We start from the raw sequence: 13,853 nt of genomic DNA, 5'->3' as shown, positions 1-13,853 counted from the left end.
AAATTAATAAATAAAACAGAAACAGAACCACAGATGCAGAGAGCAAGCTGATGGTTGCCAAACAGGATGGATGTGGGGGTTTAGATGGGAAAAAAAAGAGAGAACTAGTGATAAGAACCACACCAATAGACGTAAAATTACAGTCAATGATAACTGCTTATTTTTCCAGAGAAGAAATCCTCCTTGTTCTTAATTCATCCCTCTTGCTTCCTTGTATACCAGTGGCTTCCTCCCTCCGACTTCAATCTCTTCCTGTTCACTAGATCTTTCCTCCCAACATGCTCCGGTGTCCCCCTTTAACCCTGCCTCCAAACATCTTGAAAGAATAGTTTTAGATTCTTCACCTTCTTTGCAGCCTCAAAACAGTGTAAGCTGGTTCCCACTGACACCCACTGAAAATGCTCCCTCAATACTGGCAACAAGGATCTCCCCGTTACAGAAACCTCAACCTCCCCACAGTGTCTAACACCCTGACTACCTCCACCTGCTCATCTTCTTTCCTTCTCGGACAGTGCTTTTTCTCTCTCCTTACACCGCTGAGAGAGTGGTGCTCCTGGAGTTCTGTCCTCAACTGTCCCTGTCTCTGTCCATTCTGGGAGATAGCATTCACTTTCCAGGCTTCAGTGACACTCTCTGTCATCATAGCTCCGGTCTGAGTCTCTCCTGAGTTCAGATCCGCATTTCCATCTCAGCCTGTACTCTTGCATGCCCTGTTGCTTTCACTGCCCTGCCCCACTCTCCCCACTCCCAGGAAGAATGCATTGTTCCTTGCTCTGTCCTCCCATAGCACGTGCCACACCCCTCTGCGCCAGCAGCTATCACGCTGTAGCGTATTTGTCTGACTCAATAGTTGGGGGTTCCTTGAAAGCAGGGAACGTGTCTTACTTTTATATCCTCCACTTCTAGCATGGGGTAGATCCTAAATACTAAATAATAGTTTACCTTCTGGAATACTATTGCAGTAGCAGGTACGTTTTCTCCTGATCTACCGTACATCGCCAGGAATCAATTACCCAGCTCTGACTTTTTCTCCGCCCGCCCCCCCAAGGGCTTTTATTAACTTAAATGTTATAATGCTCATTCTCATCTCTAGAAACGTGCACTGCACTTCTCCTGACCCAATTCCCACCCCGCCAATTCTGTGCTAGATGTAGAACAAAAAACCAGAAGCTCGCTATTTGATTGTAAGACTCTTGACCTATAGTCCTGATGGGACGAGGGCATGAGGTCTGAGGGTCAGTGCAGAATATCATTGCAACTAATACCAATAACAAGGGACTTGGAGAGCTTTGACTTACAAGTTGGAAGAGAAAGCATCCGCCCGCTCCTGAAAAATACCTACCACTCTGCTGCCACATTTTCTGGGTGTGATTTAGAATGTGCTTTTGTGGGCAACAGACTTCACAGTTTGTCCAAAAATATCCAGGCACAACAATATACCTCTTAGCTTCTCTTTAAGGTTTATGACTTCAGTTCTGCCTTTGTAGATTCAGAGCACCTGGCCTGCCCTTCAAACGTGCAAAGAGAAATCTCTCTAGGTTCTCCTACTTTCTGCATAAACCACATCCCCCAAACATTTATAGTTGCTAAGTACCAGATGCACTGAAAATCCGCACAGCACGTTCCAGATGTACAGATCTGGAAGGATCTCTGAGCAGGAACCTGTCAGTCCTGCTCCGCCCCACCCTGCCACCGCACTGGAGGCAGAGCTCTGTTTGGGGCTCCACTGAGGCGGAGGCAAGAGATGCTTATCAATAGCTGGTGGCAGACAGCTTTCCAGCTGACTCCTCTCTGCTTCTCCTAACCTAACAGGCAGGTTGGAGAAGACGTACCCTGAGAATATTTTTGACTGTTCCACCTTTAGTAAAACGCTGGGGGAAATCCATACAAAGTAAGCCTGTGTGTTTGGGGAGTGGAGAGTATGATTTTAGGAGAGAGAAAAGAAGAAGACAGAATCTGCTGAGGGAGTGGTAAGCAGAGTGACAGTCCTGGAGAATGCAGCGAAGTGGAGGCCAGACTCCAGAGGATTTGTTAGGGGTGAAGACCAGAACATTGTGGATCTGAGCAAGCCTGAGCCAACAGTGGACAGGCAGCTTAGCAGAGACAGCCCAGCCCAATGCAGTTCCCATGAAAGCCTTCCCGGGAGCAGGGTGTCTCTAGGGCCCCTGAGCCATGGGTGGCAGTGTGGGTTTCAGTGGGGAAATTCTGGAACATGAGTCAAAGAGCAGTAGCGATGGCAACAACACTGAAAGCCAGCTCTGTCTGGCTCAAGTCTGGAGCAACACACGCAGAGGACCCAGCCTCCCACAAGTCACATGGCCCTCACTGAGGTCTCTTGAGGGCTGCTTTGGGGCTTTCTGCTGGCAAGCGACCAGCTTCAGCAAGCCCCAACAGAAAAGGGCAGGGGTAGGCGGGGCAAGAGTCACATATAAAATCCAAATGCAGAAATGAGACTAGGCCCCTGCAAGGGCCTGGAAACGGACAGAAATACTTCAGAACTCTCTGTGTGTCTCATCTTCCTCTCCATGCAGATGCTTTTTCCCCCCTTTTCCTGTGCAGATTCTTGATTCGTCTCTACCAACCGTCTTTCTCTGCTCCTCATTTCGTGAGGCAGAGCATTTCCTGTGGTTCCCAAGTTTCCTGGTACAGACACAGCCACATATACCAACTGACTGATGATCTCTCCAGGGCCCAAATCCAAGCTCCCAGGTGAGAAAATCCAAATGGCCAACTTGGCCCTGACCGGTTTGGCTCAGTAGATAGAGCATCGGCCTGCGGACTGAAGGGTCCCAGGTTCAATTCCGGTCAAGGGCATGTACCTTGGTTGCGGGCACATCCCCAGTGGGAGGTGTGCAAGAGGCAGCTGATCGATGTTTCTCTCTCATCGATGTTTCTAACTCTCTACCCCTCTCCCTTCCTCTCTGTAAAAAATCAATAAAATATATTAAAAAATGGCCAGCTTGTTTCAAGAGCTCACTCCTGATTTTATCAACTCCAGCTGGGGTGCAAGGTCACAAAGTACCAACATGGCTGGCAGGAGCCACCTCTGTGAGGATGGCATGGAGGGAATTCTCAGACAAGTGGGCAGGAAAAATGTCCAATCGATATCTATTCTGTCACTTGTCTCTGTTGCCACTCTCAGTGTTATTCTTGCTGTCCTCTCTTTCCTGAGATCTTTACATAGCGGCACCCTTCTCATTATTGAGGTCTCAACTCCAATATCACCTCCTTGGAGAAATGTCCCCTGAGCACACTTGCTAAAATAACAACTTCCTCTCCCTCTCCCTTTCCATTCTCTCCCTGTTATGGGCTGAATGTGCCGCTCCAAAAGTGATGTGTTGAAGTCCTAACACACAGTATCTCAGAATGTGACCATATTTGAAGATAAGGTCTTTAAAGAGGTAATTAAATTAAAATTAGGTCATTAGAGTGGGTCCTAATCCAATATGACTGGTATTCTTATAGGAAGAGGAAATTTGGACAAAGACATGTAGAGAGAAAAGACCACATGAGGATACAGGGAGAAGACAGCCATCTGCAAGCCAAGGAGAGAGGCCTCTGAAAGAAACCAACCCTGCCAATACACCGATCTCCAACTTCCAGCCTCCAGAACTGGGAGAACATGCATTTCTGTTCTTTAAACCACCTATTCGGTGGTACTTTGTTACAGCAGCGCCAACAAACTAATACACTCTATCCCTTTCCCTCATTTTATGTTTCCTCAAAGAGGCAGTTTGCATAGTGGTTGAGTGCACACACCCTAGATCTGGGCTCAGTCAGCAGGACTGGCAGAAGCTACGATGGGTCTGGCGGGTATGCCAGAGCTCTGTGGGCATAGAGAAGTGGCTGTGGTTGGAATGTGGGTTTTGGTGGTAGCTAATGCAGAAGGCAGGCCTGGGGTGGGGCTTGAAGGACACACAAGAAAGGGCTGAGGCTGGGCTGGGGAAGGGCCTTTCCACCTGCTGTCGCATCAGGGAGACCTTTCACTCCCTAGTGCTGCTGCTTCCCCATCCAAGAACGGGGAAGGGTCCCCTCCTAAGCGGGTTATGACCTCCACTGCACCCCTGAGGGTATGCAGTTTGGCAGGGAACCTTGCAAACCAGCATTTGGCATGTCACTGCCACCGACCCCATTTCATTTGTTGACCAGGTTTTGCTGAACCTGTTCATTTGATGAGTTGGAAGGGGTGGTTTTTGTGAAGTGGTTGAGGCATATGTTAGGACCCCCACTAAACACTTCTGAAATGAAGAGCATATGTGCACATAACAAAATAGAAACAGCATATAGGCCCAGTCATTTTGTTCTGGATTTGGAAATTGCTCTGTCTTCAAAGCATTAATTGTGTCCCCATGACACCCAGCATCTCCTTCAATCCCCCGTCTGCCAGCCACATGTTCCACATGTTTCAAACTCCAAATCCAGTGTTGGCATCAAATAGGCCAAATGTCCCAATGCCTGACTCACCTTTTCACTTGTCACCTAGAAGTGTCGACAGTCTGTGGACACAGAATTACTAAACTTGCCATCAGTTCCCAAGTGTCCAAATGTGAAAACTGGAAAGATCTGTTTGTTTCCCCTTTTCTGGCTATTCCTGTATTCTGCTGTCTGTAAGACTTACCATCAATATACTACTTTTGTTTATACCTCATAAGAGCTTCATCTTTTGTGAGATGTTCTTTCCTTATTTGGCCTTGTTGTGCTCGCTTCTGGGTAGTTTCTCATCTCTACTTCCAGGGTCACAATTCTATTTTCCAACTTAAAAATCGGCTCTCCTGGTGTCATTTTGAAGGAAAAAGTGGGTTCTGAAAGTTGTAAGGCTTGTGAGGAAGGGTAGTTTGTAAGTTATATAAATAACACATTCCAGTAAGCCAGGACCAGTAGAATAGGGAAACTGAGATGGTTAAAGGGCTATTTGGAGCTACCTAGTAAATCCCATCTTCCCTAAACTGGAAACACTTACGAGTAAATGATTTGCATTTTTCATCCCTAACCAGAGGGCAAATAGCTTATATCAAAGTACTCAGGGAGACAGATAGCAGAAGTCCAATTAGTGTCATTTGCTGACCATACCCAAGGAGAAATGGAGTTAAACTTTTTTTCTTGACCTAGAATTGGCCTTCGGTGATTCCATGAGGCCCTGGAATGCCTCAAGATCTTCCTACAATGGAGACTAGGGACCAATTTCTTAAGAACTGTGTACTGGGTATCTCTTCTGCTTTAATGTCTCTCAAGTTAGAAGGCCTTCTGGCTCAAAGCCCTCCTCTTGAGTTTCCGGTTCATTACCATCCACTGGGAGACTATATTCATTCTAATCAAGACTTGGAAAGGAAACAAGTTGGAACCCTCCTGGGAAGGACTCTACCACAGAGACTGCTGTTCAGACTGCAGAAGGAGGTTGGCCCCATCACACACGGGTTAAGGGCTGACCACCAGCTTCTCTGGTGGAGACACCTCAACTCGGACGGCCATACCAGGACATAGCCCCTTGAAATTAACATTAAAGAAACTGTAAGCTGTCTATTTGCCTTAGGTATGGCAAATTGCAGGGACTTACAATGTGGGCCTGGGAAATGTGTACAATCCAGATCGTGCTTACCCAGTTAAGTTATTGATCATAGATAACTTGAATGACTTGGATATTTCGGCCTTTAGGCCAAAAAATTGGCTAGGACTAGATTTAGGAATAGATGTCACAAGACAAGATCCCCTAGGCCACTGCCATCACCATGCAAACAGTAGTAGGATATAAGGGAATGAATGCCTGGGTAGAATGGATTAAATATTCTGTATGAGCCCTGAATAAAAGCAACTGTTACACTTGAGCAGCAGGAAGGCTAGAGGCCCAAGTGGTCCCATCCCCATTCGGATGGACCTCAGCCAGTAACGGGGTGGAATGTGTGCTTGCCCTGTATCAGGAGGAAACTGCTTGGGGAAATGCTGCCTGTAAGATGCTCTCCCTGTTGTTCCCATCCAACAAAGGTAAAGAGCAGGGATTCCACAAAACGATCAGGCCCCGATCGGGCCCCGTCCTCCAACGTAAACTATACCTCCTGCCTCTCAAGGGGAGGAACAGTGCTCAGAGTTTATGAGACATTTATCCGGATGCATAAATGGCCGAGTATACTCAGAAGCCAATCATGCTGCACTGTCGATACCCTGTGCTGATGTCTGGTGGTGTTATGGGGGACCCTTACTTGGGCCTTGCCCAGCAAATAAAGTGGGACTTGCACTCTGATACAATTGGCTATCTCTTTCACGTTGGCTGATGCTCTCCCTGTTGTTCCCATCCAACAAAGGTAAAGAGCAGGGATTCCACAAAACGATCAGGCCCCGATCGGGCCCCGTCCTCCAACGTAAACTATACCTCCTGCCTCTCAAGGGGAGGAACAGTGCTCAGAGTTTATGAGACATTTATCCAGATACGTAAATGGCCGAGTATCCTCAGAAGCCAATCGTGCTGCACTGTCGATACCCTGTGCTGATGTCTGGTGGTGTTATGGGGGACCCTTACTTGGGCCTTGCCCAGCAAATAAAGTGGGACTTGTGCTCTGATACAATTGGCTATCTCTTTCACGTTGGCTTATCGTAAACCTTTTTCAATGGACAGACAGACTAGGAAGAGGAGAGAGTCCGGGGGGCTCCTTTGATCCTTATATGTACATAGATCCCATTGGGGTTCCAGGAGGAGTGCCAAGGAGTTCAAGACTGGAAATCAGATTGTCCTGTTCTGGTAGTCCACTGTAAACAAGAATATGGTTAGATTAATTATATTTACTAGGACCAGCAAAGGCTTGTTAACTATACTTGAGATGCAGTTAAAGGGACAGCGAGCAGCTAGATGCCAGCAGAGGATGACGTGGGAGAATAGATGGGCCTTGGATATGATTCTGGCAGAAAAGGAGGAGTTTGTGTAATGTTGGGGACCAGTGTTGTACATTCATCCCTGACAACACAGCTCCAGACAAAACCATCACTAAGGCCCAACAGGGATTAACAACTTTAGCCAATGAGTCAGCTGAGAATTCTGGAATTGAGGGTCCTTTCTCCGATTTAGCAATGGTCTGGAGAATGGAAGGGAATGACAGCAGTGGATATTATATCATCCCATGTATAAGAGGTCTTATCCAAAGGTTAATTGAAACCGCATTGACCAAACAGCAAAATAATCTTCTTCTAGACACTGCAGAGCATGAAAGTCAACAAATGTTAACCAAGTTTGAAGAAAAGAGTTATTAATTGAAACCGCATTGACCAAACAGCAAAATAATCTTCTTCTAGACACTGCAGAGCATGAAAGTCAATGAATGTTAACCAAGTTTGAAGAAAAGAGTTAAATAAGAAAAGGGGGGAATTGTGAGAATAAACAAGTAATCTTTTCTGTCAAAGCAGAGAGTTTAGGCAGCCGCCATTTTGGTTTGCATGACTTGCAGCAACCCTGCGGGCTGCCATTTTGAAACAGCAAAGGTCAGCCCCTTCCTGTAAATTAGTCAACCATGTAAGAGTGTGAGCCTAAGCTCTGTGACCAATCAAGAGTGAAGGACAGATCACATGCATCAGAATAAAAGCCCAAGCAGACCACCCACTCAGTGTATGTGCTGCCAGACTCTGAGTTGGTACATACCTTTCTGCAGAAGTAAAAATATTTGCCTTGCAAAAGAAAAAAAAATTTTTTTTCTTTCTCTTTTTAAATCATCCTTGAAAACCCTTTCTTTGCTTTTATTAGTATTTTCATTTCCTACTTGCTCCTGGCTCACTCTAACCCAAGTTCCACTCATCCAGATCAGCCTTCTGGCATTGCCACCAGCTCCCTCAAACTTCCTCTTCCTGGTCCTGGAGAGATGCCTCTCATATGGTTCTGGATTTTTATCAGGGTCCCCAAATCTCTGTATTAGTAGAAATCAGCCATCCTGTTGCTTGAGGACTAATACTGCACTGGTCCCTTATTTTATTTTTTTATTTCAGAGAGGAAGGGAAAAGGAGAGAGAGATAGAAACATCAATGATAAGAGAGAATCATTGATCAGCTGCCTCCTGCACGCACCACACTGGGGACTAAGCCCACAACCTGGGTATGTGCCCTGACCAGGAATCGGACTCTGACCTCCTGGTTCATAGTCAATGCTCGACTACTGAGCCACGCCAGCTGGCCCTGGTCCCTTATTTTCAATAGCACAGTAGTTCATACATAAAAGTTACTTGACAATATTTTTATCATTTTTATTAGATTGCTTTCTACATAATCTTGGAGGAGTTTATATAGACTTCAGGTTGGGTACTAATGAGCCATTTATTGCATGGGTACAAATTTAAATTCCCATGTACACCCTGATCACAGCAAAATCCTGTTAGCTTTAAGGGGCATGAAGTTGGCACCCAAGGATACATGGGGATGTGCAAGTAAGGAAGTGAAGCCAAACATATGTCTGACCACAGTATGTGCAAGGTGTATGTGAGCCCGGGCGTAAGAGAATAAGAGCATGAGCTTTACCTATTCCTGAAATCACCGAAGATTACCAGAGAGAAAGATAAGGGGGTGACTCATCCGTCATCTTCATAACAGCCCATTGGCTATCCCTTTTTCTTATTTACCAGCAGCTAATCCACTAAGAGCAGTGGTGCCACTCCTGCCTATGTGGCCTCATGACTCAAAGTCTTAAGATTTACAGCATTTTCTTAAGAGACAAAGGCCATGCCTGTGGGTAACTCCTTTTCAACACCCATAGGTTAGTCATTTATTGCAGATGATCCATTCATGTAAATTGATTGTCATGTTCCCTCTTCAGAGGAGAGGTCATGTTTTCATAATTGGTCCCCAGCCACACAGTGATTCATCCCCAGCACACTGTGACTTCTGTGTGCCAGCTTGGAGGGAACAACGAGGCAAGAACAGCACCAGCCACGAAGGACCTTTCTAATTTACCTTAGAGCGGCGGTTCTTAACCTGTGGGTCGCCAACTTGTGGGTCATGACCCCTTTGGGGGTCGAACGACCCTTTCACAGGGGTCGCCTAAGACCATCGGAAAATACATATATAATTACATATTGTTTTTGTGATTAATCACTATGCTTTAATTATGTTCAATTTGTAACAATGAAAATACATCCTGCATATCAGATATTTACATTACGATTCATAACAGTAGCAAAATTACAGTTATGAAGTAGCAACGAAAATAATTTTATGGTTGGGGGTCACCACAACATGAGGAACTGTATTAAAGGGTCGCGGCATTAGGAAGGTTGAGAATCACTGCCCTAGAGGATGCCAAGACGACTTCTCAATCCCAGCAATGGGTCCTTCATTCCACATTTCCCCCTAGGCTGAAAACTGGGTGAAATAATTTGTCTTTCCACCATTTATTAATTATTTGGTTATTTTAGGGAGTACAGGAATTACTGAGGAACCAGATGATATACCTGGTTTTCTCCCTAGTTCACATAAGCCAGTCCCTGCAAGCATTCTTTGCTCAGTGTTTTTCCAGCTGAGTTGTAAAAGTCAGGACTCTGGATTCTGCCCCTGGACAAGGAGGATGAGCTTAGATAAGCAAATCACTTTCCCTGACAGTAAAATGAGATGATATTACCTGTCTATTTCTCCCAACGAAAAAGAGAGTATACACAATTTGAATTTCCTGTGCAAAATGTATTAAAGAGGTGGCTGATAATTGCTTCATAATGAAGTTGCTTTGAAACTAGGTCTACTTATCCAAAATAAGTGTCAGTCTTGAATCAGTTTCCTGGGGAATAGACATTACATTTTTTTCATTGTATTTTACAAACATAGTAACCCATTCACTGAAGTTTTCACTCTTATATGTTTTATCATTTTTAAGGGGCATTAAATAGCTAACTAGCCCAGCCAGCATGGCTCAGTGGTTGAGTGTTGACCTATGAACCAGAAGGTCACGATTCCATTCCTGGTCAGGGCATATGTTCAGGTTGTGGGCTCGATACTCAGTACGGGGCGTGCAGGAGGCAGTCGATTAATGATTCTCTCTCATCATTGATGTTTCTATCACTCTCTTCTTCTCCTGTCCTCTCTGAAATCAATAAAACTTAAAAAAAAAGTTAACTACAGTGGAAAAGCATTGAAAATGATAATAGCAAACAGCCAAAGGATTTTCCGCCAATCTCCACACTATATGAATTTAGTCATTTAGCAAATATTGAATGCCTACATGTACCATTTAGCAAACATTGAATGACTAACATGTACCAGTCAATAAAACAGCAAAGACACATGGGCATGTGTCGGGGTGGTGTGGTGTGGGGTGGTGGGAGTCCTGGGAGAAGTCAATGGGGGAAAAAGGAGACATATGTACTGCTGTTTGTAATACTTTTTTTTAAAATATATTTTATTGATTTTTTACAGAGAAGAAGGGAGAGGGATAGAGAGTTAAGTACAACATAGGGAAGGTAGTAAGGATGTTGTAATGACTCTGTATGGTTCCAGGCGGGTTCTGGTTATATTGTGTGAATCACTTTGTAAATTATGTAGATGTCTAACCACTCTTGTGTATTCCTTAAAGTAATATAAAATAATATTGAATGGCAACTACAATTAAAAAATAAAATTAAAAATGTTAATGAGGGAAAAAGGAGACATATGTACTGCTGTTTGTAATACTTTAAACAATAATAAATAAATAAATAGGAAACAGCAAAGAATTCTGCGTTCAGGGAGGGGAGTGGAAGAAAGGCAGGGGCACCAACAATAAATAGTAGACATAAGAAATAAGTAAAGTCTATAGCATGCTGGAAATTGATAAATACTATGAAAAAATTAGAAAAAAGTAGAACAGTGTAAAGGGGGATCAGCAGCATGAGGAACTGGGGAAGGTTGGAGCTGCAATTTTTAACAATTCTTTTATTTATTTTTATTTTTAAAATGTATTTATTGATTTGAGAGAGAGAGAGAAAAGGGAGGGGAGAGAAACATCAATTTGTTGTTCCACTTATTTATGCATTCATTGGTTTCTTCTTTTATGTGCCCTGACCAGAGATGAAGCCCGAAACCTTGGCATAGCAGGATGATGCTCTAACCGACTGAGCTACCCAGCCAGGGCCTGGAGCTGCGATTTTAAACACAGTGGTAACATCCTACATGCATGGAGAAGGTCATATTTGAGCAAAGACTTGAAGGAGATGAGAGAGTTAGTAGATAATGGGAGAAGAGAGTTCCAGATACAGGCAACAGCCTGTGCCAGGATGCGAGCGGAGAGGGAGTTTTGTGTGCAAGGAAGACCAGCCAGGGGGCGCCCGTGGCCTGGGTGGGGTAATCGAGGGGCAGGGTCATAGCAGGGAAGGCCCAAATGTAATAGTTTGCTTCCTTCTGGTTTCTTACAGCTTTATGGATCACGTACTCATTGTTCTCTGACATCCCCGGATCCCAAGTCGCCAACATGATAAGGCTACTTGGGTCACTTTCTGTAATTTCTAAGTTCATAGAAACATTGCAGCCCATTAGCGCCGTACATTTTAAAAACATTGATATACCCATGTCTTGGCTCTTGTCAATAATGCTGCAGTGAGCATGGTGCAGATATTTCTTCACGATAGTGATTTCATTTCCTTCAAATATAAACCCAGAAGCAGGCTTGCTTGATCATATGGTGGTTCTATTTTTAACTTTTCGAGGCACCTCCATACAGTCTTCCATAATGGTTGTACCAATTCACATTCCCACCAACTGTGCTTAGGGTTTCCTTTTCCCTACATCTTCGCCCAGATTTGTTATGTCTTGTCTTTTTGGTGGTAGCCGTTCTAACAGGTGTGAGGTGATTTACATCTCTCTGATGGTGACTGATGTTGAGCACCTTTTGGTGTACCTGTTGGCAATTTGTATGTCTATTCAGGTCCTTTGCCTGTTTAAAAAATTGGATTATTAGGTGTGTTTTTTTTACAATTGTGTGTATGTATATTTGGAGGACTAACCTCTTACAACTATACGGTTTGCAAATCTTCTTTCCCTTTCTTGTAGGTTGCATTTTCATTTTATTGATTGTCTCCTTTGCTATTGTGGGAAAGGAACAAAATTTCTCAAGGTTCTTCTGCCTGATCTAATATTCAAATAGACATGAGACAGATTAGCAAGAGGAAATAACCAAATTCAATACACACAAATGTATGGGAGCCACACATCCATGAGAGAGTCAGAGGTCCCACATGTAGGAGAGGTTCCGAGATAGAAATGGGGATGGAGGTACATGACATCCTGAGCTAGGAATGAGGTAACACACCTTGGGGGCTTCAAAGGGTCATTCCAGGATGATAAGAAGAGCAGATGTTTAGTTAATGAAAGTTTGCCTTCTATATAGGTCAATTGAAAAAGTTACCACTGATAATCTCTACGGGCAAGGCCCCTAATTCAAATTCTTCTAAGCAGTTAAAGGGGGTGCAGAGGGTAGATGTTTCTCCTGACCATGAAGCTAAAGTTGCCTTTAGCTCAAAACAGTTTGTTTACTACAGAGGCATAGCTTGGGGTGACTCGTTCTGGACCCCGCACTGTGCAGCTGTTTAGTTTGGTGCAGTCCCACTTGCTTATTTTTGCTTGTGCTGCTTGTGCTTTGGTGTTGTCCAAACAAATCATTGCCAAGACCAATGTGAAGGAGCTTTCCCCCTGTTTTCTTATCGGAATTTCTTTTAACATTTTTATTTATTGATTTTTAGAGAGAGAGAGGAAGGGAGAGAAAGACATCGGCACCTAGTCACACATTCACTGGTTGTTTCCTGTATGTGCCCCACCAGGGATTGAACCCACAACCTTGGTATATGGCCACGACGCTCCAACTAACTGAGCTACCCGGCCAGGACTTTTCCAGGAATGTTATATTCTCAGGTCTTACATTCAAGTCTTAATACATTTCAGATAATAAAGTTAATTATCTGAACTTAAAAAAAAATTAATCTTGGACGTCCTTAACCATTTCAGTCAGCTATTACCCACTTAAATGAAACCAAATACTACATGCAATCTCTCTCCCAAGCATCAATATTCTTTTAACAGCCTTTCCTAGAGGAGTAGCTGTGCCCTATTCCCCCTTTACTAAAGGTATTTTGTATTTAACTGTTCCCTCCTTCATCTCCAACTTTTGTGAAAAAAGATAGATTTTCTAGGAAGTGATTCATTATCTCATTCATTCATTCATGAAGCAAAGATTTCCGGAGAACCTGCTACGCACCAAACACTGGGTAGACGCTGAGGATGCAGTGGGGAGCAAAGAGCAAAAACAAATGAGCTCTCAGTGTGAGAAGTATGTGTCCACATCAGAAAGCAACGAACATGGGAGCAACTCACCTGGGATCTCAGACAGCTGGACAGGGCCCCTCCCCCGACGCAAGTGACTGCGCACTTCTTGGGAAGGCTTTGATTCTGAGAGAAGGATTACGTCAAGTCAGTGCAGAAGGGATGAGATTGCCTGCAATTCAGGCAAAAAATAAGCAAACACCATTAAAACAAGCAAGCAATCATGCCCTGGCCGGTTTGGCTCAGTGGATAGAGCATCAGCCTGCGGACTCAAGGGTCCCAGGTTCGATTCCGGTAAAGGGCATGTACCTTGGTTGCGGGCACATCCCCAGTGGGGAGTGTGCAGGAGGCAGCTGATCGATGTTTCTCTCTCATCGATGTTTCTAACTCTGTCTCTCTCCCTTCCTCTCTGTAAAAAAATCAATAAAATATATTTTAAAAAAAAACAAGCAAGCAATCAAAAAATAAGTAAATACCATTAAAACAAGCAAGCAGGCGCAGTACGTGCTTCGCAGACTCTTCCTTCCCGCGCCCCCGCCCCGCACCTCTTAGGTGAGGATTGTGAACTGACCACGCTCCAGGCCCGGGGGGGCTGGGGGGGGCCGTCC

General features: G+C 44.4%; 1 protein-coding gene and 1 long non-coding RNA gene across 3 annotated transcripts in view; one reads left to right on the top strand and one right to left on the bottom strand.

Moving 5' to 3' along the window:
* The window catches only part of LOC106723907, a 39,753-nt gene extending 26,249 nt beyond the window's left edge, over nt 1–13,504 (bottom strand). Inside the window, exon 1 of the long non-coding RNA XR_001359648.1 lies at nt 13,297–13,504. This is a non-coding gene — a long non-coding RNA (uncharacterized LOC106723907). The remainder of the gene's footprint in view (nt 1–13,296) is intronic.
* Nucleotides 11,243–13,853, top strand: part of LGALS3 (lectin, galactoside-binding, soluble, 3) — a 16,111-nt gene continuing 13,500 nt past the window's right edge. The window contains exon 1 of one of the 2 annotated variants that reach the window (XM_014529251.1): nt 11,243–11,290. The gene's annotated coding sequence lies outside the window, so the exon portion shown is untranslated. The remainder of the gene's footprint in view (nt 11,291–13,853) is intronic. The other variant, XM_005881295.2, reaches the window with a different exon arrangement.

This window comes from Myotis brandtii, unplaced genomic scaffold (genome assembly GCF_000412655.1).
Source record: "Myotis brandtii unplaced genomic scaffold, ASM41265v1 scaffold675, whole genome shotgun sequence".
In the NCBI taxonomy this organism is placed as follows: Eukaryota; Metazoa; Chordata; class Mammalia; order Chiroptera; family Vespertilionidae; genus Myotis; species Myotis brandtii.
This window is presented reverse-complemented; position numbering and strand designations above follow the sequence as displayed.